Source organism: Hippopotamus amphibius, chromosome 9 (genome assembly GCF_030028045.1).
Source record: "Hippopotamus amphibius kiboko isolate mHipAmp2 chromosome 9, mHipAmp2.hap2, whole genome shotgun sequence".
Lineage (NCBI taxonomy): Eukaryota > Metazoa > Chordata > Mammalia > Artiodactyla > Hippopotamidae > Hippopotamus > Hippopotamus amphibius.
In genome coordinates this window covers 52,010,642-52,032,568 of record NC_080194.1, presented here as the reverse complement: position 1 = coordinate 52,032,568, position 21,927 = coordinate 52,010,642, and the positions used below count along the sequence as shown (strand labels likewise).

Sequence of the window (21,927 nt, the reverse complement as noted above, 5' to 3'; positions counted from 1 at the left end):
TTTGGTGCTGAGGATTCAAGAATAACACACCCTCTGATCCTCAAAGAACTCTTGGTCTAATAGAGAAGATAGACAAGGTGGTGGTTCTGTCAAAAAAATTCACATCACAATGTGCAAAAAGTAACATCAAGAGATGTCATATGTCAAAGGCACCAAGAGAATGCGCACTAACTCCATGGGGCCATCCAGAGCATTTATAGAGTGGAGCTGCCATTTGAGTGCAGTGTTGGAAAAGAATAGGAGTTTGTTAATTGCCCCATTTCTGGGCTGGCATTATGGACAGAGGGAAAAGCATACCCAAAGGAACTAGAGAAGAAAGGTAAATAAAATGAAGTGGAATATAAAAACAATACATCTTTCCATTTTTTGTCTGAGGCTGGCTCTGCATCTATGAAAAAAAGTGTGTAGAGAGGAGAAGTCATTTATTTTCTCCTGTTATGCCGATCATGATCTAAACTTATTTAGATCACGTCTTATGAACTAGATAGTATTTTGTGAGTTAAATAGCAAACAAACCATTACTCACAATTTTCTATGGAAAAATATCTTTGCCTCAGAAGTGCTGATTTATGGCAGAACATGTGGAATACAATTCATTCATTACTTAGCATTATGGAGAAGAGCATAGACTCTGGAGCCGGATGTCACGAATTCAAATCCTGGCTGTAGTATTTAATAGGCATGACTTTAGACAATTTTTCAACCTTTCTAACTCAGTTTTCTCAGAAGTAAAATAAGGATAATTATTAGACCAATTTAAGGGATTGTAAGGATCAGAGTTGGTATCTCTAAAGCACTTAGAAAGGTACATGGTATATAATAAACCCCATATATGGATTGGGTATTATTTTCATTGCTATATTATCAGTATACTTTTAACAGTGATTACTGCATGACCTGAATGTCATACTAGGCCCCTAATTGTAGTTTTAGACTTTAATTTATCTCTCCAACTTTGGAAATCTTCTAAAAATGTGGCAAATAATCTTGCACAAATTCAATTATCGGCAATATAAAAATAATAATACAACTAGAAGTAAAAAGCAAACAAAACAAGACCTTACAAATCATAATTGCATCTATCATTAAATTGTTTACTTCCCCAAACCTTGACTTACTAAACCTGTTTACGCCTGTGGAACTAGCAGATTTGCTGAGCTGGAATAAGGTAATATGTAACTTTAAAAAAAAGCAGATTTCCAAAGAATTTTCAGTGTTAGAAAGGCAATATAGGTGTAGCCAGTATGTTTGCAGTGAACAGTTAGCCATAGGTACAGTCCTGTATCTGGGCCTCGTCTAAAAGCATTCATTCACACCCAAACAGAACTACGACAATTTGCAAAAGAGGGTCCCATTTCTATTATGAATTCTCTTCTGACTCACTCCCTTCTTTATCAAAGAGGGGGAAAGTATATCTTTTACAGTCTATTGAATACCTGTTTCTATTGCTTTTATTTTATTATTTTATTTTATTTTATTTTATTTTATTTTATTTTATTTTATTTTTTGGGGGGGGTCCACCAAGTTCAATCATCTGTTTTTATACACATATCCCCGTATTCCCTCCCTTCCTTGACTCCCCCCCTCCTGGAGTCCCCCCCACCCTCCCCGCACCAGTCCTCTAAGGCATCTTCCATCCTCGAGTTGGACTCCCTTTGTTACACAACAACTTCCCACTGACTATCTATTTTACAGTCTGTGCTACTCTCTCGCTTCGTCTCAGCTTCCGCTTCATCCCCTGCCCCCTCCCAAACCTCGAGTTCTCCAGTCCATTCTCTGTGTCTGCATCCTTGTTCTTCTCACTGAGTTCATCAGTACCATTTTTAGATTCCGTATATGTGAGTTAGCATACAATATTTGTCTTCTCTTTCTAACTTACTTCACTCTGTATGACAGACTGTAGTTCTATCTACCTCATTACATATAGCCCCATCTCATCCCTTTTTATAGCTGAGTAATATTCCATTGTATATATATGCCACATCTTCTCTATCCATTCATTTGTTGATGGGCATTTAGGTTGCTTCCATGTCCTGGCTATTGTAAATAGTGCTGCAATAAACATTATGGTACAAGTTTCTTTTGGGATTATGGTTTTCTTTGGGTAGATGCCCAGGAGTGGGATTACTGGATCATATGGTAGTTCTATTTGTAGTTTTTTAAGGAACCTCCAAATTGTTTTCCATAGTGGCTGTACCAATTTACATTCCCACCAACAGTGCAGGAGAGTTCCCTTTTCTCCACACCCTCTCCAACATTTGTGGTTTCCAGACTTTGTGATGATGGCCATTCTGATTGGTGTGAGGTGATACCTCATTGTGGCTTTGACTTGCATTTCTCTGATGATGAGTGATGTTGAGCATCTTTTCATGTGTTTGTTGGCCATCTCTATGTCTTCTTTGGAGAAATGTCTATTTAGGTCTTCCACCCATTTGTGGATTGGGTTATTTGCTTTTTTGGTATTAAGCTTCATGAGCTGCTTGTATATTTTGGAGGTTAATCCTTTGTCCGTTGTTTCATAGGCAATTATTTTTTCCCATTCTGAGGGTTGCCTTTTAGTCTTGTTTATGGTTTCTTTCACTGTGCAAAAGCTTTTAAGTTTCATGAGGTCCCATTTGTTTATTCTTGATTTTATTTCCATGATTCTAGGAGGTGGGTCAAAAAGGATCTTGCTTTGATGGATGTCATAGAGTGTTCTGCTTATGTTTTCCTCGAGGAGTTTTATAGTGTCTGGCCTTACATATAGGTCTTTCATCCATTTGGAGTTTATTTTTGTGTATGGTATTAGGAAGTGTTCTAAGTTCATTCTTTTACATGTTGCTGTCCAATTTTCCCAGCACCACTTATTGAAGAGGGTGTCTTTTTTCCATTGTATAGTCTTGCCTCCTTTGTCAAAGGTAAGGTGCCCATATGTGTTTGGGCTTACTTCTGAGTTCTCTATTCTATTCCATTGATCTTCCTTTCTATTTTTGTGCCAGTACCATACTGTCTTGATCACTATGGCCTTGTAGTATAGTTTGAAGTCAGGAAGCCTGATTCCACCAACTCCATTTTTCCTTCTCAAGATTGCTTTGGCTATTTGGAGTCTTTTGTGTTTCCATACAAATCGTAAGATTTCTTGCTCTAGTTCTGTGAAAAATGCCATTGGTAATTTGATCAGGATTGCATTGAATCTGTAAATTGCTTTGGGTAGTACAGTCATTATCATGATGTTGATTCTTCCAATCCAGGAACATGGTATGTCCCTCCATCTGTTTGTGTCGTCTTTGATTTCTTTCATCAATGTCTTAAAGTTTTCTGCATACAGGTCTTTTGCCTCCTTAGGCAGGTTTATTCCTAGGTATTTTATTCTTTTCGTTGCAATGGTGAATGGGAGAGTTTCCTTAATTTCTCTTTCTGCTCTTCCGTTGTTAGTGTATAGGAATGCAAGAGATTTCTGTGTATTAATTTTGTATCCTGCTACTTTACTAAACTCATCAATTAGTGCTAGCAGTTTTCTGGTAGAGTCTTTAGGGTTTTCTATATATAATATCATGTCATCTGCAAAGAGTGACAATTTGACTTCTTCTTTTCCAATTTGGATTCCTTTGATTTCTTTTTCTTCTCTGATTGCTGTGGCTAAAACTTCCAAAACTATGTTGAATAATAGTGGTGAGAGTGGACACCCTTGTCTTGTTCCTGTTCTTAGATGGAATTCTTCCAGTTTTTCCCCATTGAGAATGATGTTGGCTTTTGGGTTTTCATATATGGCTTTTATTATGTTGAGGTAATTTCCTTCTATGCCCATTTTCTGGAGAGCTTTTATCATAAATGGATGTTGAACTTTGTCAAAAGCTTTTTCTACATCTATTGAAATGATCATATGGTTTTTATCCTTCAATTTGCTGATATGATGTATCACATGGATTGATTTGCGTATAGTGAAGAATCCTTGCATCCCAGGGATAAACCCCACTTGATCATGGTGTATGATTTTTTTAATGTGCTGTTGGAGTCTGTTAGCTAGTATTTTGTTGAGGATTTTTGCATCTATATTCATCAGTGATATTGGTCTGTAGTTTTCTTTTTTTGTGACATCTTTGCCTGGTTTTGGGATCAGGGTGATGGTAGCCTCATAGAATGAGTTTGGGAGTGTTCCGCATTCTGCAATATTTTGGAAGAGTTTGAGAAGGATAGATGTTAGCTCTTCTCGAAATGTTTGATAGAATTCGCCCGTGAACCCATCTGGTCCTGGGCTTTTGTGTGTTGGGAGATTTTTAATCATTGCCTCAATTTGCATACTTGTGATTGGTCTGTTCATGGTTTCTATTTCTTCCTGGTTCAGTCTTGGAAGATTGTATTTTTCTAAGAATGTATCCATTTCTTCCAGGTTATCCAATTGATTGGCATATAGTTGCTTGTAGTCGTCTCTCATGATCTTTTGTATTTCTGAGGTGTCCGTTGTTACTTCTCCTTTTTCATTTCTAATTCTGTTGATTTGCATCTTCTCCCTTTTTTTCTTGATGAGTCTGGCTAATGGTTTATCAATTTTGTTAATCTTCTCAAAGAACCAGCTTTTAGTTTTATTAATTTTTGCTATGGTTTCCTTCCTTTCTTTTTCATTTATTTCTGCTCTGATCTTTATGATTTCTTTCCTTCTGCTCACTTTGGGGTTTCCTTGTTCTTCTTTCTCTAGTTGTTTTAGGTGTAAGGTTAGGTTGTTTATTCGATCATTTTCTTGTTTCTTAAGGTAGGACTGTATTGCTATAAACTTCCCTCTTAGAACTGCTTTTGCTGAGTCCCATAGGTTTTGGGTTGGTGTGTTTTCATTGTTGTTTGTTTCTAGATATTTTTTGATTTCCTCTTTGATTTCTGTAGTGATTTCTTGGTTGTTTAAGAGTGAATTGTTTGTATTTTTTGCAGTATTTTTCCTGTAATTGATATCTAGTCTCATGGCATTGTGGTCTGAGAAGATGCTTGATATGACTTCAATTTTCTTGAATTTGCTGAGGTTTGATTTGTGACCCAAGATGTGATCTATCCTGGAAAATGTTCCATGTGCACTTGAGAAGAAAGTGTAGTCTGTCGTTTTTGGATGGAATGTCCTATAAATATCAGTTAAGTCGAGATGGTCTAATGTGTCATTTCAAGCTTGTGTGTCTTTATTTATTTTCTGTTTGGATGATCTGTCCATTGATGTAAGTGGGGTGTTCAAGTCTCCCACTATTATTGTGTTCCTGTCGATGTCCCCTTTTATAGGTGTTAGCATTTGCCTTATGTATTGAGGTGCTCCTATGTTGGGGGCATAGATATTTACCATTGTGTTATGTTCTTCTTGAATGGATCCCTTGATCGTTATGTAGTGTCCTTCCTTGTCTCTTTTAATAGTCTCTACTTTAAAGTCTAATTTGTCTGATATGAGTATTGCTACTCCAGCTTTCTTTTGACTTCTATTTGCATGGAATATCTTTTTCCATCCCTTTACTTTCAGTCTATATGTATCCTTTGGTCTGAAGTGGGTTTCTTGTAGGCAGCATATAGAAGGGTCTTGTTTTTGTATCCATTCAGCCACTCTGTGTCTTTTGGTTGGTGCATTTAATCTATTTACATTTAAGGTGATTATTGACATGTGTGTTCCAATTACCATTTTCTTAATTGTTTTGGGTTTGTATTTGTAGGTGTTTTCCTTTTCTTGTGTTTCCTACTTAGAGAAGTTCCTTTAGCACTTGTTGTAAGGCTGGTTTGGTGGTGCTGAATTCTCTTAACTTTTGCTTGTCTGTAAAGCTGTTGATTTCTCCCTCAAATCTGAATGAGATTCTTGCTGGGTAGAGTATTTTTGGCTGTAGGTTTTTCTCTTTCAGGACTTTCAGTATATCCTGCCATTCCCTTCTGGCCTGCAGAGTTTCTGTAGAAAGGTCAGCTGTTATCCTGATGGGTTTTCCCTTATATGTTGTTTGTTGCTTTTCTCTTGCTGCTTTTAATATTTTTTCTTTGTGTTTAATTGTCATTAGTTTGATTAATATGTGTCTTGGTGTATTTCTCCTTGGGTTTATTCTGTACGGGACTCTCTGTGCTTCTTGGACTTGGTTAATTCTTTCCTTTCCCATGTTGGGGAAGTTTTCCACTATAACCTCTTCAAATATTTTCTCAGACCCTTTCTTGTTTTCTTCTTCTTCTGGGATGCCTATAATTCTAATGTTGGTATGCTTAATGTTATCACTGAGGTCTCTGAGACAGTCTTCTAATCTTTTTATTCTTTTTTCTTTTTCCTGCTCTGTGGCGTTTATTTCCCCCATTCTATCTTCCAACTCACTTATTTGTTCTTCTGCCTCAGTCATTCTGCTGGTTATAGCATCTAGAGTATTTTTAATTTCAGTTATTTTGTTATCCATTGCTGTTTGTTTTTCTGAGTTCTTATGAACTGTTTCCTGTACTTTCTCTATTTTGTTATCAAGATTTTGTATCATTTTTATTATCATTACTCTAAATTCTTTTTCAGGCATTTTTCCTATTTCCTCCTCATTTATTTGGTCTTGTGGGTTTTTTTCCTGCTCCTTTGCCTGCATGGTGTTTCTTTGTTTCCTCATGGTTGTCCAAACTTTTGGGGTTGGTTGTCCAGACTTTTGGGGTTGCTTGTCCCGGTGATAGAGGTGTTTATAGAAGACTGTCCAAGCCTCAGACTAATGTCCAAGTATTGGATTAAACAAATATTAAGTCTAGGAAACACATACATGTATAAGACACACAATTACTGAATCCATTAGGACATAAGGCTCTGGAAAGACCCGACAGAACCCCAGTGTGCTATCAGATATTCAAAGAGAAACCCAACAGAAATTGATAACTGAAACAGAACAAATCAGGGACAAAAGCAAAAGCAAACAAACAAATAAATAACACCTTACGCATACAAACATTAATCCAGGGAGATTTTGTAAGCTAGAATCAAATATAGAAGAGAGCCAGAGTACCACCAGAGAGAATGGAGATTCTCAGAATGTAATTAGACAACTGTACTAAGAACTAAGATAAAGACAAAAACCTAATATTAAATACCAAGGAGGTGCATCATCTGGAGAATAGAGCAAGGAGTCTGAGCAGATAGATAGTGTTGCTTATAAGTATGTTAAGATAAAATAAACTTAAAATGGCTGGAAGAAAGGGGAACAGAAGAGTGTAGTGTGGTTGCAAATATGCAAATAAAAAGAAAGGAATAGAAATGTATAAAAGATAGGGATGAAGGGAAAGTATGAGAGATATATTGTCCGTACTACCAAAAACTTAGCGGTTATGTCAGGCTCCTTGCAGTCCTTTCTGGTGTCCGAGTCCATCTGCTGGTGTTCAGCTGGTTCTCTGTGGGAATTATTGCATCCTTCGGTGCGTTCCCACTGCATCTGTGGAGGGGGATGTATTCCACGTCCCTCTACTTTGCTGCCATCTTTTTCCACTCCCTCTGTTGCTTTTTAATGTGAGTCATTATATTCAATAATATTAGTTATTTGGTGGCCAGTTTTTTTTGACCTCCACCTTGGCTTAATCCTGGATAATATGTTCAATGAAAAAGGATAATAAGGAAATGTATTAAGGTTTTCTACTGTTATATGTTGCATAGTCAAATAGGGTATTTTGTGAAAAGAAAGGCATGAAAACTCAAATACATTGTGATCTATTCATCATCAACAGTTCATCATTAAGATAGAAACTCTTTTCATCAACGTTAAACACCTAAGATAAATCTCTTTAGCGAAAAAGGAATAAACAGTGCTACAATATATTAATGGGTTAATCCATTTTAAAATATTATATCTTTTTTGTCATATACACATGGTTACATCTATATAGAATCAACAACTGGTAAATCAAAAGTTTCTTCCCAAATGGCACTGAAATCTGAAACTATCTATGAGAAATTGGAGGAAATTCTGGAAGCTTTATGATATCTTTTCCAGTCCTGATAAGTGATAAATTCTTGAAAGAATTTGAATATTAGTTGTCATTCTATGCCTGTATGTATAGTTTGTGCTCAGAAACTAGCCCTTATCACTTGGCTTGTGGTAGACTAGGACTATTTGTATGCATGAACCTTCCATGATGCAAACCTGCATGACCCAAAACTAAGTGTAGGGCATGGCTTTAGCCACCAATAAATTATCTATCTCATTATAGAGAAATAAGACATGTGAAAACAAAACATTAAATAAAACATGACTAAGTAGAGATGGGAAGGGTAAATAGTATATTTATATAATCTTGAATGCTATGAGAATTTATAGGATGGATCCATCATTGTGGGCTACTGTGGTAATAGAAGATATTCATGAGGAAAAGAAATTCAACCCAGCCTTGTTAATGGAGAGTCTTTGAGTGGACATATAGTTTGGTAACTTCTAATAACAAATGAAATAATGTGCCATTTCAGAAACAGTTTAACCAAAGCAATGGGCTTTAAATGGTAAGGGAGTCACTAAGATTGAAAAGTTAGCTTTGGAGCAGAATTTCTAGGCTTTACATGCCAAAATGGAAAGGAGTTTGAATTTTACCAATAAGGCAATGGGGGATTTTTTAAAGAAAGAAAAATATATGATGATAATGAAGTTTTACAAAGATCAAGGCTGGAGTCATTGTACAGAAGAGATTAGATGGAAAAGATTCCAGAATCAGGAGCCAAGAATTCCAGAGATCAAGGTCAAGGTAGGGAAGGCTTGAATTAAAATTAAAATTATATCTGTAGAAAGAACTAGGAAGAGACATGTACAAGAGATACTAGAAAGAATATTACAAAATTCCTTTGTTTGCTCCTGAAATACTCTCAAACTTCAAATGAGAAGTAAAGAAAAAAAACTGTTTATCAGAACCAATCCAAGATACTAGATCAAAATTTTCATAGGAAAATGAAACCTAGTATTCAATAGGGGATACTTATGGACAATGAAATCCAGGCTGATCCAAAGGGTAACATGTAACCAGATAGAAGTTAATCAAGTTAAGTTCAAGCACCGCAGGTACAAAGAAGAATAAATTTCATTTCCTCATTGCTAGAAACCACAATGCAATGAGGGATATAGGGAAGTAAACATCATTAAAGTGCAATGAGATATGCACTAAAATAATGGTTTGAACTGTGTACTGTGAAAACAAATAGTGTGAAATTAATTCTTCTAAAGATGTGGAGTTGAAACCTGAGTATGATTTTGAAAGCTGAATGATAGTTTATTAAATAGAGGAAAAGGTTAAAAGAATCACACAGAGGAGCAGAAGCGTGTGGTTGTAAAGTGGCATGGCCAGTTTGGGAAGTGGAGAAAAGCTGTGTGTGACTATAGTGTGAGATTTATGAGGAGAGGAGTCACTAATCAGGGAGAGAAGGTCCAGATTGTGAAGGGCTTTGAATGCAGTGCTATGGGGTTCAGATTTTATTTTAAAAGCATTGTGTACATAGAGTCCTTAAGCAGGGAATTGTTATTAAAAGGTTTTTGTTGTTATTTTTGTTGTGTGTCATTCTTTGTTATATATTTGCTTGTTTACTTTCAGGACAATAACTCTAGTAGTAGTAGGAAAGACAGACTAGCAGATTCAAATGTTGATCCAGGTCTTGAATAGCTTTCTGGAAAAAGGAATGGATTCTTCCATTGACTTATGAAAATCAAATGAATACAGCAGGGGAAAAATGCAGGTTTCTTTTTGACTAACAGGTAGAGTGAGGAGTTAAAACAGCTGTACCAAAATATGTTTGCTTATAATTACCTGGGATTTCAAAGGACAAGTTAAAAAGACATCCGAAAGAAAGACTAAAGGAGAATTAGGAGTAGGATTGGGCTAGATAGGAAAGTTTATTCAGATTTAATGATGGCAGTTTTGACCAATGCGATAATCAGAATAGCTGTACACAATTCTAATACAAGGTAGAACATAATTAGTATCATAAGAAATAAAATGCTACGGTAATCCAGAAGTAAGGGCCAAGATTTCTTGTTGGAGGAATTCGAAGTTTTCTGCACTAAAATAAAGTTTTTGGCACTCTCCCTCTGCCTTCCCTCTCCCCCACCTCCTCCCCCACTGCTGTTGCTGCTGCTGCTGCTTCTTTTGATGAGATATAATTTGAAGTGAACTTTATTGATACACTAAATGTTAGATAAGGACCAACAACATGTGTGAAGACTCAACATAAGTTAAGGATGAATTATATTTTGAAAATAGAAAGCATTTCTGTTATATAAAATATGTGATGCATGAAGGTGAAGAGTGAGAGTAAATTTGAAAAAATAACAGGACTAGAACATTGAAGTCTATGAGTGGAAAACTACACAATGTAGGCAGTGAATAAAGAGAAAGGTTCCAGAGCATGCTTTTCAGCAGTTGCAGTCAACTCTAATGCAATAATCTCTCATCCTTTTAGTTCAGTTTTCCTTGTTTACAAAAGATCTCATATTCTGTCTTGGCATCATCTGTATTCACATCAATGATCCTTTCAGCATCCTGACCTCTCAGTGTCATTGACCTCCTTGTTTCTCATGAACTTGTACTCCATCCCACCTTAGCCATCATTACAAAGGTAATAGCCTGACTTTTGCCATCATCAATCACTCTGCCATCATCAAAATCTCAATTTTAAGCAAACAACTCTTTGCCCACAGCCTCCTTTCTGTCCAAATAATTCTGTTTATCACTTTCCACTCAAACAATTCTTCAACTTCTCAGGCTCCTCAGTCCTTTGATTAATCCACTGTTTCCCTACCTGCCACACCTTCATGGCCTCAAGTGCCTTCCCTCTTTAGCTTAGATTACAGAGTCACCCATTATAAACATTTTCTCTGTATGCTCTTAACTCTGTTTCTTCCCAATCTATCGATCATATTCTACTCACTTGGAAGATTTCTAACCCCAGCCTTAAGCTTTGTCTCATTCACTCCATGGTTGTATCTTTGCAGCTGACAGTGAATAGAAAAAAACAAAAACAAAAACCCAACTCTGAGCACAGGTTTTGTTTTAAATTTATGATTTTAGTTATTTTTCAGCAACAAATATAATGTGTTAGCTGTATCCATATCTGTTTATGCTACCTTACCCCTTAATTATGACTGCTGAACTGTTCTTGACAGCTCTGTGTACTGGATTCCACACCCTGTTACCTAATTCAAGGAGATTCCTTCTGCAATTATTCCCTTGCTCTCCTGTAAGCATCACTTCTTTCCTCTATACTTAATCATTCTCATCTATAAACACATTAGGATATTTACTATCTTCAAAGTAACCTTTCCTTGATTCAGTACCCCTTCAGCTCTCATGTTGTCTTCTCTGCTCTCCTTTAAAGCAAGATTTCTTCCGTGAGCTGTATAAACTCTATCGCAGATTTCTCTTCTATTTTCTCATATCTAATCCTGTGAGACTTTAATGACCACCATTCATGCCACCAAGGATCTTCACAATTGCCAAAGCCAATGAGCTGAGTGAAAGGGAATCCAGATTAAAGGAATGACAATCGGAATGGAAGGAAAGGAATGGAAGAGAAAGATGTTATAAAACTAAATTAATAGAATCTGGAGAAGTAGAGATACTTTGTCCATTCACAAAATATTTCTAATCTCACACAACAATATCATAATAATTTAAAACAAAATATAGATAATCTATAGTTTATAATTCCAAATTAGAAAATTACCTTTAATTTTCCTCAAAATATGGGAACAATATAAGCTTTGAAATATATAAAAATAAAATATTCTCAGCTCCTATGTCACCTATCACACATCTTCCACATAGTCAATGACAAGTAAATTCATTACTTCAGTTATCAAATATTCTCGAATCCTAGCTTTGCACCAGGCACTGTCTGAGGATACAAAAGGAACAAAACAAGGTGGTCTCAGTCCTGGATGAGTTTATAGATTAGAAAAGAAAACAGATGTTGAGCAGAGGAATACAAATGCAGTCAAGTTGAATGATTGATTATAATTGTGATTAGTTTAATGAAAAAAGAGAGTAAGTGATATTTCACTAGTGGTCTTCAGACTTTGTGATAATAAAATAATAACTAATACAAATTGAGCATTTGATACGTGTCCAACACTGTGCCATGCATTTAAAACATATTAACATGCTTAATATTCTCAATAAACCTAAGTGATATGTTAATATTATTATCTGCAGGGTTTAACTTGCATAGGATCACTGAGCTAGTAAGTAAAGAGATGGAATTTAGACTGCATATTCTGGCTCCTTAAACTAATGTTTTTAACTACACAGCTCCTCCTCACAATACATTAATTACCTCTCTCTTAAGATTGTGTTGGCCAAAAAGTTCATTTGAGTTTCTCCATAATGGAAAGTTCGTTTGGGTTTTTCCATAAAGGAAAAAGAGAGTAATGGAAAAATCCAAACGAACTTTTTGGCCACCCCAATAGTATGGGATGACAGGCCCAGAACAAGAACCAAATCTGGTCCGTTGCCTGTTTTTGTAAATAAAGTTTTATGGGAGTCTAGCTATGCTTATTTGTTTACATCATACAGCTGCTTTCTTACTACAACTTAAAATAGAGTTGTTGCAAAATGGTGTATACGGCCAGGACTTTACAGAAAGACTTTCCTGACACCTAATGAAGGCCATCAATAACAAAACAATATTTGTCTGTTTTTGAGGTAAGTGAATAATTCTTTTTCTTTCATTCATTATTCTTTTTAAATTCCTCATCTCCTCTTACTTACAGAGGCTCATCTAATCAAGAGAATAAGACAAATATATCTATTTGTTGTCACCTGTATTTGTCATAAATATAATGAGTTATTTTGATTTTATTAGCAGCTAGTCCACTACATAGGGTTTATTTCACTTTAAAAACAATAACAGAAAGTAATCTATTTAAACTACAATATTTGAAACAATAAACATTTGCATTTCTATTAGTAAACTTATACTAAAAGTCAATACTAGTTTTCTCAAGTTTCATTTTCATCAAAGTTAAAATGAAATAGCTAAGGAATAACTGTCCTACATCTAAATGAGTCACTAGATGTTAAAACACCTTTGCTCATCTGTAAACATACGAATACTTTAGAGTTTATGTCACTCCTAAGCAACTGCATTGTGTTGTCTAAATTTTTAACACCATCTTTTATATACCTGGTTATTAAAAATAGTCATTTTCACTGTAGTTAAATATGCCTTTGTTTCTGATTTTCAAATCCAGATCATGGATTTGACATTAGGCAAACCTGAATTCAAATCCTACTTAGATCTACCATTCAGTAAGGCTATTTTATGCTATTTTATTCAGTTTGTTTTATAAGCATTAGGTTTTCACATATAGAATAAGAGGATAAAAATTCTTATAAATTTTATTGTGAAAATTAGATTTAAATTGTATCTGATAATAGAAAGGTCTAAATAAATATTAGTGCTCTTCTCTTCCTGTCCCCCCCTTTTAAAAAACTTATTCTAACATTACTTCTAAACTTGTTACCCAGATTGAGATCTGAGTCCAACTTCATAGCACTTCCATGATTCTTACTTCCTTTAGAACTGGCCCTTGATTTTGGTGTTCTATTTCTCGCATGTTTCAGAGCCAAAGTCTGGCACTTAAGCCCCAGGTTTGTGGCAGAGATTATTTTGCTGGGTCACAGAATTTCTAAATGCTGCCAAACCTCTGATCAAAGTGCATTGTTCTGTAGTAAATTTTGGATGGATGTCAGTGAATAATAATATGTCCAAATACAGTATCTATCTTTAAATTTAAAATGTTTTTCAAAATTTTGTTTTTAAGAAAAATTCATGTGTTTACTGACTATTTTAAATTTTTTAAAAAATAGAGATATAAATATATTCTCTCTATATAGGTATTGTATATACATAGAAATAGTAATATATATTATACAAACATATATGTACACACATGAGAGTATATACATAAACATATATGTGTGTACATATATATATATATATATATATACACATACACATATGAGACAGAGAAAGAGACAGAGATTAATCTGGTTGAGTGGGGAGAGGCAGGGGGTAGGGTGTCAGGAAAGCCTTTCCTGAGAAAGTAACATTTGAAGTGGAACTGAGTTGTCTACAGATATTGGAAATGACTAAACGAATTCTGCTTTGCAAACAGCAGGAACTATTCCTGGGGAGCAAGATAGAATAATGAGGGGAAGTTGGCTTCAGAATTAATATAGTACAAGATTTAAACCCTTTACCTGTCATTTAATAGCCCAGAATATGTTGAGCAAAATACTGAACCTCTTCAATACTCAAGTTTTTTCTCATTTAAAATGGGACAATCGCATTGATCTTGTTGTGCTTGAAAGATTTAAATGACAATTTAGTTGCATACACTTGACACAGCACCAGGCTTATAGCAGGTGTTCAGCCAATGTTTATTCTTTCTCTTTACATCTCAAGTCTTTAATGCACATAAAACCCTGTGATAAGGCTGTAATAACCGACATTCCCCCTCTGGAAATATGTATCTTTTGAAGCACATCATCCATAGAGCCTTTGAAATCAGTAAGAGTTTTTGAAATAAACTATGTAGTGAATTGTTTACAGAGCAAATCAAGGCCTGATATGTTTAGTATCTCAAATGTGAGTGCTAACAGCAGGAGCTCTGGCACTCTCAATAACAAGACTGAAGTGAGAAAACAATCTGTGCAGATTAAAGTGTAAAAATAAACTTTTAACAATAGTTTAAACAACCCATTTGTCACGTTTTCTCCCACAGTTATGCAGTTGATCAGCTGAGCTGGCAGAACTAATTCCTCCAGGATATTTTAAGTCCCTTAGCTTCTTGGTGATTACTGTATGAATAGATAGATAGCTATGGGTAAGAAACTATTCTGGAAGGAACAGTCTTTCTGAAGAATGTTAAAAAATTTAGAAGTAAAAGACAATGTGGGTGAGTGTTCTAAGTAGTTTCAAGGAAGAGAAATACACTGAAGTGAATTTAAATAAGAGAATTCTGTTTTCAGGAAAATATGCACTGTTAAGAGAAAGGAGATATTAGAGACATCCAAGATTAGGGTCTGTAGTATGGCTTGACTCATGGGGCTGGAAAGTAGCTGAATCCAAATTGTTCTCGTAATCTTAACAGAAGGAGTGTATGACTATTCCCTCTATTTCTTTTCTCCAAATATGATTCAGCTATTCTACACAGTGTTTCAAGTCTCCAATTGGCTTGGTCTTATCCTCCAATTTGAATATATCCTCCATACCTTCTAGATGGTGTATGTATGTAGAAACTGCTTCCTCATAACTTAGGTTTGCCTTTGTCTTATTTTTATTTCACTGCATCCTTTAATTTCTTGGAGAAAGATCTGTAGGTATAGCCATTTACATCTAATGTGTTCAATGCAATGAGGAAAATCCACTATATTTCTGAGGCATTTTACTTACTCTTCTTAATGACAAGAAGATTCTGGTAGAAACAAATATTCAAATGAGTTGTATAGAAATATAGTTTCTAATTAAATCACAATTGAAAGCAATCAACTCTGAATAAAATGGAATATTCCTAGAATTATTTAGAGATCTTCAGAGCATTTAATTATTGGATTGAGCATTAATATGTCACTTGGAACCATTATATTTTTTTTTATTTAATTTCCTTTTGAGTCAGTAGAGTTCTTTACCCATTATTACTGGTTCCAATCAAAAAAGGGTTGACTTTCAAAGAAGGGTCTATCTCTGTAGAAATGAAAACCCTAGTTTATTCAATAGCTGATCTGCTGTTATACTCACATAGGTCTTGGTGGCATCTCATAAAAGTCAAGTACCAAAACTTTTAGCAGGTACACAATTTTTCTCTTTTTTTTCCTATTCAAAAGACTCACACATAGAAGACAGATACACAGATACAGACACACACAAATGCACTTCACAAAGTCAAAGAAATCTTGAGCAAATAAATCAACCATGAGTTTCAAATAATGGACCTATTATAAAGCTATATATATTTTTTGGTTATGTAGATATATTTACAGAGAAGTTTTTGGAATTTTACTTGTGAATAGAAATTTATAAAAATAACCAAAATAATTTTTTTAGAAAGGGAAACTTTTAACATATTTCTGATTCAAAGTGAATATTCAACCTTCATTTATCAAATTTTTCAAATTTGCTCTTTCTAGCCCATTATTTTAATGCTAGGGAGCTTATATGTTTGTGTGTGTGTGTGTGTGTGTGTGTGTGTGTATTTCTTTACATTTTACTTTTATAAGTTCTTTTCCAAGTTATTGATGCACATGGAATGAGCCCTCAGATGGTGACAGTGAGAGATGGGTATATTTCCCTAAATCACTGTGGCATGAACAACAGAAGAAAATATGTCTTAAAATTCAGTAATCAGAGGAAAGCATTTACAATATGAGGCAACACAATAATTGATTTATTCTTGATGTTTGGGAAGGGGAAAAAAATCTATTCCTGATTTTTTTCTCTGGTTCTGTTCTCTGATTTTCAGAATATACATGATTGTGATAAAAAGCATCTTCTTCTGATAATAAACCTTTCTGATTTTTCTTAATTTCCTCAGATAAATAATGCCATAATAGTACATGTATTTGAAGATAGCACAAGTCATTTATTTCCTTTTGCCAAAAGATCCTTCAATCTCTTTATTTACATAACAGTGACTCACCTCAAGAAACTATGATTCAGGGTAATATAAAATTTTTGAGGTGAGAAAACAATATGTTGTCTATTTGTGTAGGCCCGTGAAATTGTTTCTTAGGGGCTTGAATTGAAATTCAATTGAATTGAATTCAGGGAATTGAAAAGAAGGCATCTGGACACTTGTTTAAATGACTAATTTCCACAGATTATACCTTTTAACTTATTTGAATACAGTAAGTAAAAAGGGATCTGTTAATGTATGACATATATTCCCTAACATACCACTAGTAGATTTCTAAACTCACACTACCATATAGGATTCTCATTACACATGGGAAAATGGATCCACAGAGCTTCAGTGTTTCAACAGAGTCAGGGATGGAGTTGAGATTTTCATCATTTATCTACAAATCACAGGTTGATGCTTAATATGTTCTGAAAAGTTGAGTACAGTATTGTGACATAATATAATATCTGTAAGCATAATGTGAACTACTTAGTCATTTCCATTCTCCCCTCTCTCATCACATATATTTCTGGTTAAATAAAGGAAAATCCCCAAGACATTTCATTAAGTCATTTCAATGTATTTAAATGTGCAAACCATATAATGTGAAAACTATATGTTAGTTCATAAGGCTTTCATTTGGATACTTATCCTAGGTACACCTTCATTACACTTGTGTTCAATTTACCGATATGTAATTACTGGTAACAATGAGTATGGATAATATAAATCCAGATGCTATCTCAATTTTTTCAAACAAGTGCTCATGCAAATTTATTAAGCTGCTGCTGAGTCATTCTAGTAGACAAATCATAAAATACAACATTCCTAGATGTTATTTACCATCTAGCTCCTATTTATGTTTGAAATCTCTCTCACTACTCCTTTATACTCAATGCAATGAAATTAAATTTCTGATAAAATTTCAGACAGAATCTCACTTCCATGTCTTTGCTAACAGTCTCTTCCACTAAACCTCCGCAGTCACATATTCAACCCCAGTCCCACTGTCACAATCCACTTAAAGCAGTTCCCCATTTTACTCAGTTTTCCTAGTCAATATCTCTCCTTTGTCTCAACTCCCATAGTACTTTATCTTGTACTTGTCTAATTTCATTTCTCCTCTTTTACTATATACATATGTAGATATATTGATATAGATATAGAATATCTGTATCCTCTATTAGAATTTGCATTCATTATTAAATGGTACAGTGTTTTAAAATAGGACACATTGTATATATTGATTTGTGTTGGCCCCACCCCACCTTCACTCCATCTTGACTTTATGTAATCTAGAATATGATAGACTCAGAATCAAGATGAGTTATGAGATAGAACCTGACAAAGTGTCACTACTGCTTATGTGGAGCTCAATGAGGTATCAGCCAGAACTTTTTGGCTGCAACTGAGAAACCCAACTTGAAGTAACAAACAAAATAGGGAGTTCATTTTATTTAACAGAGAGAAGGGCAAGAAACTAAATCCCAAGTAGGCTAACATGCTACCAGTACTCTTTTTTCATCTCTCCTCTCCCTGTATTGGCTTAATCCTATCTAAATTGGCTTAATTCTCTTCAATGATAGATTACCTCCTTCTACTTGTGGAAGTTCCATTGGTTCTCTGACATGCAGGACTTTTTTTGCCATGAAGGAGAAAGTAAGCTTGGGCTCCTGGTCCCTAGTTCAAAAATGTCGACTTCAGCAGGCCATCCATGAATCAAAGATTGTGTCCAGGGCAAAGAGGTAATCTAACTGGCCAAGCTTGGGTCAGATGCCTATAACAAGTTAATAACTACAGCAGAATTTATAGAAAGATAGTGGCTCCCATTTAACTGTCATGGTTAGAGAAGGTGGAAGAAGCACTTTCCAAAAAACAGCACTAAAAAAGTAGCTGCTATTCTTGGAAGACAAGAAACAGTTGTCGAGTACAATTGGCAAAGATGTTGAAGATAAAAATGTAACTACTCATTATTTGAAAATAGGTAGGTTAACAGACAAACCTTTGCAACTCATTAGCTAAGTCAATTTTTTTTAGATTTATTGAACATGAATTCTTGACCCTAGACATGACATTACTATGAGTGTCAAATGGAAATGTCATCTGAAGTATTTATTTAACAACTGCTATTACTTGGACACTGATCAGGTAGAACCGATGTCTAGAAAATCAGAAAAACAAACAAACAAACAAACAAAAAACAGCTCTGGTGTGAATGCTAGCACAAGTTAAATATAATTTGCATTACTGTTAGGGCAAGCCATCAATGAACACAATATGATTGTAGATCCCCCTATATGTCATTTGTTCAGTCCTTTTAGTCTGCTACACCCTAATCCCCAAGTGGCAAGTAACATGATAAAAATCAGAAGCAAGGTAGGTCTGACTTTGAATTTCTTTAATGTATATAAAATCATCAAGAGAAATTATACAGTCTGTAGCCCCATTTACAAAGATTATGTATCACTAGGTTTGGAACTGAACCCCTTACCCTGAAATTTTAGTAAATTTTCTAGATTATTCTGAAGTCATTGGCTTTTTGTTTTGCCAACACACTTGGAGAAACACTGCTCTAAATTGCACTCCACTTAGGGAAAAGCACCTTAGCTCTTTGTAAGTAATTGGAATAAATAAGAAAATCAACAACCATGAAGACATAGAAGGAGAGTAATGTGCTCCCAGCTGGAAAGCTTCTGTTTGTTAGGAATTAGAATAATTTGAGGTTATCTTCTACTGGCATGAAATTCCAAAATAGGGCAGCCAACTAAGCCAGAAGAGATAGGTGTGGGGAAGGAGATGAAGACACAGTACAGTGTCTCTTGAGCATATTTAGCTTAATACCAGGAGCTATCAAAAAATAAAAGAGCTACCTTGACTGAAGAGATAAGCTTAATATTTTGATCTTTAACTGTGTGTCTTATAAGTCTGTTTCCCTCTCCTTTCATCATCAAACCATACTGGAAAAAAAGAAATTACAGGCTAAGCTGAATATGACTTGAGATATTAAAAATTACAGCTGAAATAAAGCAAATATTCATGGCAGACAATTAATGATTGATATAATACATATGATATGCCTGGACTTTTATACTCCATGATTAAAATGCCTCAACAGATGATGTCAAGAAAATAGCTGTAAACTTAAGGTGAGAAAACTATTTTTCGCCATTTCCACAGCTTTGAACCAGTTACTTGACCTCTTTGACTGAGCCCTCTCATCTTTGAAAGAAAGAGGGTAATTATATAAGCTAAGGTGGACTTTAGCTGTAACATAATTATCCCGCAAAGCAAAACTTAATCCCTGAACATAAGTGTTTGAAGAATAAGACATACCTAAGGAGCTTTCTCATCTGTCCTTATGTCACCACTATCAGAGTAAAATTTAAAAGAACTAGTTATTTCTTACAGTGTAGTTCAAATTAGGTAATATAATTTGAAAACTTGTATTTAAACTTTTTAGTTTTATTTTTAATATCCAGCTCAAATATTAGTACACCTCTTGGGCCCTGGAGTGAGGCTTAACAGTGTCTTTGGCCATATAGGAATCATTTAAGGAACATCAGAAGCTGCTACATGGACAAAAATTACTTCCCAAATACTATCAGAAGTGCCTTTCTTTTGAGTCATTCTTAAGAATTAAAGCTATAAAAGAATGTCTTCTTTGCAATTCACAAACATTGCCTGGAAGATAATTGAGAGAAGACATGGGTCTGGCTCCTATTAGCCCATAATATTAGTAATACCTTGGTATTACTTAAAGGCAGATCCAGGTTTTGAAGGGCTTGAAATATTATACATTTATTGGACCTTCTTTAATAAAAAGAGTATAAAAGTATTAATATAAAAGTGGATTCTAAGCAGAATTTTTAGTTAGGTTAGGGAAAAAATAAAACAAATTACTGGAGATTAGAGATTCAGGTTCTTTTCTTCTGAGACATCTTTAAACAATGTACTAGAAATAATTATGTAGAAATATTTTCTAAATTCAGCATGACTTTTGGTGCCTTTCTACAACATTCTACAGAACTCAGCAACTGCCAGCACTCACAGGGAACTGTGCAAGTAGGGCATTAAGTTTAATAAGCATCATGATAAATCATGTATTATTAAATCATCAGATTAACAGGCAGACAGGAACAAGAATACTACAGAATCAATATTAAGAGTGGATGAGGAGACTGGAAGCTTACTTCAGAGACTGCTTCAGGTGGGCATTCAAAGGTAGCCACTGAACAGGACGCCTAGAAGTCCTTATATGGGGGCTTCCAAGTAAGAGGGCATTAAAGATAAACTCTACGCTGGATACACTGAGCCAGGTATCACTAGCAGGCCAAATACTGCCATTCAGCAGATATATAGGACAGAAGAAAATATTTAAAAAATTAGTGAAAGGAAATTGGAAGGTATACAGGGAGGTGAGAAGTATATAAGAAAAAAGAAGTTGAAGAGAAAACTATTGAGAAAGAGAGAGAGAAGAAGTGATTAAACATCTGTTTTGAGTGTTACTGTACTGCTAACCACTCATTTCACTTGCTATGTATCAGGCTCTTGGTGTTCAGTGAACATTAGACTTGAAAGGAATCGAGGTGAGCTACATATCTTTTCTCTTGATTGAAATCATGGGGGTCTCGATTAAATCATCTTGGGGTCTAATCGGATTTTCAAAACCTAAATTTCAGAAAGCTTTGTGCTTAAATAAAAGAAAAAAGAAAGTCGGAATGCATCTGTGCTCAATCACAATTGTGTCCTCTATGGTACTTTACACATAGGGATCTGCTAAAATTTATTTTTGGGAAGAAATTAGTTCCAGGGCTGCCTGAGGACACAAGCACTGGAATTCACCAGGCATCACTAGTGTATGATTTTTTTTTTAATTGAAGTACAATTGATTTACAATGTTGTGCTAATTTCTGCTGTACAGGAAAGTGACTGAGTTACAGTGTATTGTTTTCTTGATAGGTGAAAGCCCTCTGCAATCTCATGGCTTTAACTCCCACCAGTGAGTGATGACATTAAGTATATATTACCTGTCCAGAACTCATCTCCAGTTTCATCCTCTCACTGCATTCTGAATATCGTATAGGTATCAAAGAAAATACTCCTGAAGTGGAAGTCATCAGCTTTCTCACCATAGCTGCATGCTTCTTTCTCTCACTACATCACCAACCCCCGCCCCAAGCTGGAAATCATAATGTTGTTATTGACGAGGCCCACAACCTTAGCAGCACCCCTATTGTGTGCCAAGTTCAATTCTTTCTTGTTTTTTCTCATTCTAATGCCTCTTCTTTTTTTTTACTCTACAAGTCAAGTCTAGGTTTTCATTACTTCTAACTTG

The 21,927-nt window shown here is 35.0% G+C and overlaps 1 protein-coding gene across 1 annotated transcript in view; it reads left to right on the top strand.

Annotated features, from left to right (window-relative positions):
- CNTN5 (contactin 5) overlaps positions 1-21,927 on the top strand; it is a 1,287,027-nt gene that overhangs the window by 954,203 nt on the left and 310,897 nt on the right. The window lies entirely within an intron of this gene.